Below are 7,388 nucleotides of genomic sequence, written 5' to 3'. Positions count from 1 at the left end.
CATCTGTCATTTATTTTCCAAACTCACTAAACGATTTAAATCCCTTTGTGAAGCATCAGCAGCATCCTTACTGCTAGCAACATTTAAGACCTTGATATCATCAGCAAATTTAAGTAAGCTACTGATCATTCCTACATCTATCTGAATCAAAAAGGGAATGGTTCTAAGACTGAGCCCTAAGGCGCATCACTTGCAACATTAATCCAGTTTGACTGTGCTCCATTTATAACATCCTTCTGCTTTCTTCTATCAAACCACTCGTCAATTAGTTAACTTATCCCATATACCTGTAAAGATACGTTTCTTTACAAGCCCTTTAAGTAGCACTTTGCCAAATGCTTTCAGAAAATCCAGATACATCAAATATACTACTTTAACCTCATCTACATATGCAGTAACATTTTCTGAGCATGCCCAAAGATTTGTGAGGCAAGATTTTCCCTTAGTGAAACCTTTTTCACTATCCGATAAAATCTCAACTTTGTTAAATGAGTTTGTAAAATATATTTTATTAGTAATTCCAAAACCTTTCCCACAACTGATGTAAGACTACGAGACATGTAATTACTGGAACCATTTATGCACCTTTACTGAGAATAGGAGTAGCATTAACTAATTTCCAATCTGTTGGTACTTGTCCACTGTTTAAGCACTTAAAAAAAATTGTAGCAGGTTCCTCACATATCCAGTCATTAACCTCCTTCAAACTTCTTGGGGAAATATTACCTGGTCCGAAACGGATATCATTCCTTAAACTACCCAATTTTATTTTAAGAAGTTCAGAATTTATGCAATTCTCTTAAGCAACTTTGTTTTCATCGATCAATTATTCAAGATGAGGAGTACTACTTAAATCTTTATTAGTAAACGGTGAAGGAAAAGCAGAATTTAATAATCTAGCCATTTCATAATTATTCGACATAAGCCTGTCTTTGTCAGCCTTCAATTGTCCTATCACCATCCCAAGATTTGTTTACTCCTAATGTACTTAAAGTAATTCTTGATGTTAATTTATATATTTTCAGCCGAATGTTTTCATGCTTCCTTTTGGATGTCTTAACATCCAGTTTGACCAATCTTTATGTTTTCTATATAAACAGATTCAAGATAAAAGTTCACAATATATCCGACATAGCATAATTTCTTGTAGGTTTTTGACAAATTGGTGAAAAATCTATCTTGAACAGTTTTCAGAAATCTATATCCCTCATGTTTAGTATGTTGCATTTCCAAACCAATATGTCGAAAATTAAAATCATCTATAATTGTAACTTTATTAACAGCTGAAATATTAATCTCACTGTAAAGTGTCTCACTATTGTCATAAGATTCTTCTGGTGGTCTGTAACATCTTCCTACTAAGAGCTTCCTTTGATTATTTACTAACAGAGACCCAAATAAATTCACTATCCTTGCTGTTATTCATGATATTCTCAATTGTAGCGTTATGTAACTCACACCTTACGTATCTAGCCATTCCTCCTCCCTACTAATAACCTATAACCAGATATTTCAAAGACATTTCTTTCTTCAAAATAAACTTCGCTTAACCTTGTTTCAGTTATTCCCATTATATCCCAAAATATTGTATTCCTACCGTTGTTCTAAAGTTATCCATCTTATATCTTATATTTCTATTATTATAATAGTAATAATTAAGCCTATTTTTGCGACTACTTTTATACTGATTTCCTCTACTAAACTTTCCTCTACATATCAATTTTGTTTCATTTAATTTATTTTTGCTTTCACTATCCCGTCCTAGTTTAAAACATCCCTTACATTTGAGTTGATATACATGCCAGACCTTTTCCCATTTAGATACAAACCATCCATTCCACAAAGTTCCATCTTTCCACTGAACTCATCCCAAAGGTCCTACTACCTAAACTGCTCATCCTTACATATTGATTTTAGCCTAGCACTTAGCCCTAGTAACCTAATCACACTTTCATCTCAACAATTAATTCTTGGCAGTATCCCTGACACAATTAATTTATGATATTTATCTTTAAATGCTTTTATTAACAAGCTCCTCTGACTTATTTTTCCTTATATCATTCGGCTCTATGTGCACAACAAATGCTGCATCATTGCTATTCCCCTTCATTATTTCTTTTGCTCTGTTAATTATATCTTCTATTTGTGTCACCTGGTAGCATAATCTAACTTTACTCCTTATTTAACACACAAACAATTCTATACATGTGCTATGTCTAAGAAACACCTATAACTATAACCTCTTAAAGAGTATAATTCATATCATTCTCTATTTTTCTTGCTTTTCCTCCTTCCAATAGTTCTTCGTCTACATAAGCCAAGGGCTGAAATCTGTTGCTTAACAAAATAGTCTTTACAATTAAGTTCACTACTTTTAACCATAATACTACTCTTTATAACTTTCTGAATTTTACACTACTAAATTTGGGAAGGCTAGCACAGATAGCCCTCGAGTAGCTTTGTGCGAAATTCCAAAAAAACAAAAACAAACAAAACAAAACAATCGTCGAACGTTATACGATTACACGAAGGCCTATTGAAAACGTGAAATTTCGCAGCCGTGCACGCATTATATCCAAAACCAATAGCGATTCTTTTTCGGTTTATTAAACAACATTTATACGAATTTCGGATGGTGGTTACAAGTATAGGAAAAAAGTGTGTAAATCCTGTGACATCTCACAGCCGTCTGACGCTCTAACACTGAATTTATAATGAAAATTTCGTTCCACGTTCTTACCAACCGAATTAAAAGGAAACAAACGATTTAAATAATAAATATGTGCCTGCAAGAGATCGAACCTGGGACCTTCCGCGAGTTAAACGGATGTGATAACTACTACACTACAAGCACGTCACTTCCTGTTTTTTTCCTCTTTACTGTTTTCAAAATTAATCATTAACGTTTCAAAATATCTCATTTCGCAAACTAAACAAACACAAATATAATGACAGCTTTACATATAACCGTAAATAAAATAACACTCTTCCTTGTCTACCTAAGCCAAAAGTAATTTGATAATGTGCTAATGTGTCTTCAAACGACATCCTCGAACCTACAGTATTCAACCTTTTCACACCTCGCTCAATTGCCCTTAAACGTGCAATTTAATTTACTCATTCTTTTCTCTTTCTAGCAGAAACTGAACAGAAGAATTTCATAACTTTAATTTTTTATCACAATTATTACACGAAAACGTAATAAGCGATTTAATACGTCTTTTAAATCCTTCAATATGCTTATGGATCCTCCGAAAAATATTTCATATTTCTTATCTTGCGTCCAATTAGATGATCGCACTCTGGCTGATGTCTCGTTCTCAAACACAACTTCTTCAAGGTGTTCAATACGACAAAGTTTCATGGTGACTTTCAAGCTCCTAAAATGATAATTTTGTGAAGGCCCTCTTGTTTTAACAGTACGTTGACAGTCGCGGGTTGTAGGATATCACATCGGTGGGAAAACGTCTAACGTGCAGAAGAGGTCTCAAAAGTTTTAAAAACACTCTCTTCAAAAACATTCCACTCTTTATGACTTACGTCGTATCTCAAGGTTATATATCGTTGTTCTCGTTGAAAATGACTTTACCAAAACATAGAATCTTGTTCAACAAAAACGTTTACAAGAACCAGCTGCATCTGGAAGCAGGAAACACTTCAGAATGATGAATATTCTGCTGTCGTGGCATCGTAATTTCCTCGTACCTATTTAATCTTCACTATATTCAAGTAATAGAAATACAATTTTTAAATAAATACGTAAAACAGGAGATTCGATAACAACAATAAGATATTAAGCATCGCAAACAGCCTTTACTAAGTGAAGACATTCTGGAAAAATAAAGAAATCAGACAAAAATTGATAAACAGAACATGAAGTCTTCAAGAAAACAATGATCTCTATAGCTTGTCGCTTCTCTTCCCTGTAATAGTGGCAAAACATGGCGTTTTGGACCTTTGAGTCGCTATCTGTGGTTCGTTTATTTCCAATTCCAATCAAATAACATGAATGCATTGTCAGACGTAGGGGAAGTTACGATATTATCGCCAATTCCACCGATCGGTAAAAATAAAGTACATCAAACAGTCGTTGGTGAACGATTTTGAAGAATTGCCTTAACTCTTTTCCGTCACTAGTAAGTTGCAGATGATAAGTCGCATATCGATGCAATAGTTCTAACCGCTATTTAAAACAAAAGGTTAAAGAACGAAACATATAGGTAGATTAGCTGTCACAGCTTGAATAGTTGTTCTCAACAAACACTGACGGAGTCGTGATCTTTAAACATTACCTGTACAACTAAGAAGGTACGTTACCTAAACTTAAAATAAAGTCGCGTGAATCGACGTTTCACACTCTTCACGCATTTGAAATAGAAAAAAAAAACTCATGAACCCTTTCCATGGAATTGGAGTTCTAAATTCCTGGTCAGATTCTTCGTCGAACGTTATACGATTACACGAAGGCCTATTGAAAACGTGAAATTTCGCAGGCATGCACGCATTATATCCAAAACCAATAGCGATTCTTTTTCGGTTTATTAAACAACATTTATACGAATTTCGGAAGGTGGTTAGAAGAAAAGGAAAAAAGTGTGTAAATACTGTGACATCTCAGAACCGTCTCACGCTCTGACCCTGAATTTATGATGAAAATTTCGTTCAACGTTCTTACCAACTGAATTAAAAGGAAACAAACGATTTAAATAATAAATATGTGCCTGCCAGGGATCGAACCTGGGACCTTCCGCGTGTTAAGCGGATGTGATAACCACTACACCACAAGCACGTCACTTTATTTTTTTTCCTTTTTACTGTTTTCAAATTAATCATTAACGTTTTAAATATCTCATTTCGCAAACTAAACAAACACAAATATAATGACAGCTTTACATATAACCGTAAATAAAATAACACTCTTCCTTGTCTACGAAAGCCAAAAGTAATTTCGTAATGTGCTAACGTGTCTTCAAACGACATCATCGAGCCTACAGTATTCAACGTTTTCACACCTCGCTCAAATGCCTTTAAACGTGCAATTTAATTTACTCGTTCTTTTCTCTTTCTAGTAGAAACTGAACAGAAGAATTTCATAACTTTAATTTTTTTATCACAATTATTACACGAAAACGTAATAAGCGATTTAATACGTCTTTTAAATCCTTCAATATGCTTATTGATCCTCCGAAAAATATTTCATATTTCTTATCTTGCGACCAATTAGATGATCGCACTCTGGCTGATGTCTCGTTCTCGCACCCAACTTCTTCAAGGTGTTCAATACGACAAAGTTTCATGGTGACTTTCAAGCTCCTAAAATAAATTATATTGTAAAGGCCCTCTTGTTTTAACAGTACGTTGACAGTCGCGGGTTGTAGGATATCACATCGTTGGGAAAACGTATAATGTGCAGAAGAGGTCTCAAAAGTTTTAAAAACACTCTCTTCAAAAACATTCCACTCTTGGCGACTTACGTCGTATCTCTAGGTTATATATCGTTGTTCTCGTTGAAAATGACTTTACCAAAACATAGAATCTTGTTCAACAAGAACGTTTACAAGAACCAGCTGCACCTGGAAGCAGGAAACACTTCAGAATAATGTATATTCTGCTGTCGTGGCATCGTAATTTCCTCGTACCTATTTAATCTTCACTATATTCAAGTGAAAGAAATACAATTTTAAATAAGTACGTAAAACAGGAGATTCGATAAGAACAATAAGATATTAAGCATCGCAAACAGCCTTTACTAAGTGAAAACATTCTGGAAAAATAAAGAAATCAGACAAAATTGATAAACAAAACAAGGAGTCTTCAAGAAAACAATGATCTCTATAACTTGTCGCTTCTCTTCCCTGTAAGAGTGGTAAGACATGGCGGTTAGGACCTTTGAGTCGCTATCTGTGGTTTGTTTATTTCCAATTCCAATCAAATAACATGTATGCATTGTCAGACGTAGGGAAGTTACGATATTATCGCTAATTCCACCGATCGGTAAAATAAACTACATCAAACAGTCGGTGGTGAACGATTTTGAAGAATTGCCTTAACTCTTTTCCGTCACTAGTAAGTTGCAGATGATAACTCGTATATCCATGCAATAGTTCTATCCGCTATTTAAAACAAAAGGTTAAAGAACGAAACATATAGGTTGATTATCTGTCACATTTTGAATAGTTGTACTTAACAAACACTGACGGAGTCGTGATCTTTAAACATTACCTGTACAACTAAGAAGGTACGTTACCTAAACTTAAAATAAGGTCGCGTGAATCGACATTTCAAACTCTTCACGCATTTGAAATAGAAAAAAACATAAAGGAACCCTTTCCATGGAACAGGAGTTCTAAATTGCTGGTCAGATTCTTCGTCGAATGTTATATGATTACACGAAGGCCTATTGAAAACGTGAAATTTCGCAGCCGTGCACGCATTATATCCAAAACCAATAGCGATTCTTTTCGGTTTATTAAACAACATTTATACGAATTTCGGAAGGTGGTTACAAGAAAAGGAAAAAAGTTTGTAAATCCTGTGACATCTCAGAACCGTCTCACGCTCTGACACTGAATTTATGATGAAAATTTCGTTCCACGTTCTTACCAACTGAATTAAAAGGAAACAAACGATTTAAATAATAAATATGTTCCTACCAGGGTTCGAACCTGGGACATTCCGCGTGTAAAGCGGATGTGATAACCACTACAACACAAGCACGTCACTTTATTTTTTTTCCTTTTTACTGTTTTCAAATTAATCATTATCGTTTTAAATATCTCATTTCGCAAACTAAACAAACACAAATATAGTGACAGCTTTACATATAATCGTAAATAAAATAACACTCTTCCTTGTCTACGAAAGCCAAAAGTAATTTCATAATGTGCTAACGTGTCTTCAAACGACATGATCGAGCCTACAGTATTCAACGTTTTCACCCCTCGCTCAAATGCCTTTAAACGTGCAATTTAATTTACTCGTTCTTTTCTCTTTCTAGTAGAAACTGAACAGAAGAATTTCATAACTTTAATTTTTTTATCACAATTATTACACGAAAACGTAATAAGCGATTTAATACGTCTTTTAAATCCTTCAATATGCTTATTGATCCTCCGAAAAATATTTCATATTTCTTATCTTGCGACCAATTAGATGATCGCACTCTGGCTGATGTCTCGTTCTCGCACCCAACTTCTTCAAGGTGTTCAATACGACAAAGTTTCATGGTGACTTTCAAGCTCCTAAAATAAATTATATTGTAAAGGCCCTCTTGTTTTAACAGTACGTTGACAGTCGCGGGTTGTAGGATATCACATCGTTGGGAAAACGTATAATGTGCAGAAGAGGTCTCAAAAGTTTTAAAAACACTCTCTTCAAAAACATTCCAC

General features: G+C 34.4%; 1 non-coding gene across 1 annotated transcript; it reads right to left on the bottom strand.

Moving 5' to 3' along the window:
• Positions 1-4,716: 4,716 nt before the first annotated feature.
• TRNAV-AAC (transfer RNA valine (anticodon AAC)) lies at positions 4,717-4,789 on the bottom strand. Its single transcript has one exon. It is a non-coding gene; the product is annotated as a tRNA-Val (tRNA).
• Between the last annotated feature and the right edge of the window lie 2,599 nt (positions 4,790-7,388).

This window comes from Tachypleus tridentatus, chromosome 13 (genome assembly GCF_004210375.1).
Source record: "Tachypleus tridentatus isolate NWPU-2018 chromosome 13, ASM421037v1, whole genome shotgun sequence".
Classification (NCBI taxonomy): Eukaryota; Metazoa; Arthropoda; class Merostomata; order Xiphosura; family Limulidae; genus Tachypleus; species Tachypleus tridentatus.
This window is presented reverse-complemented; position numbering and strand designations above follow the sequence as displayed.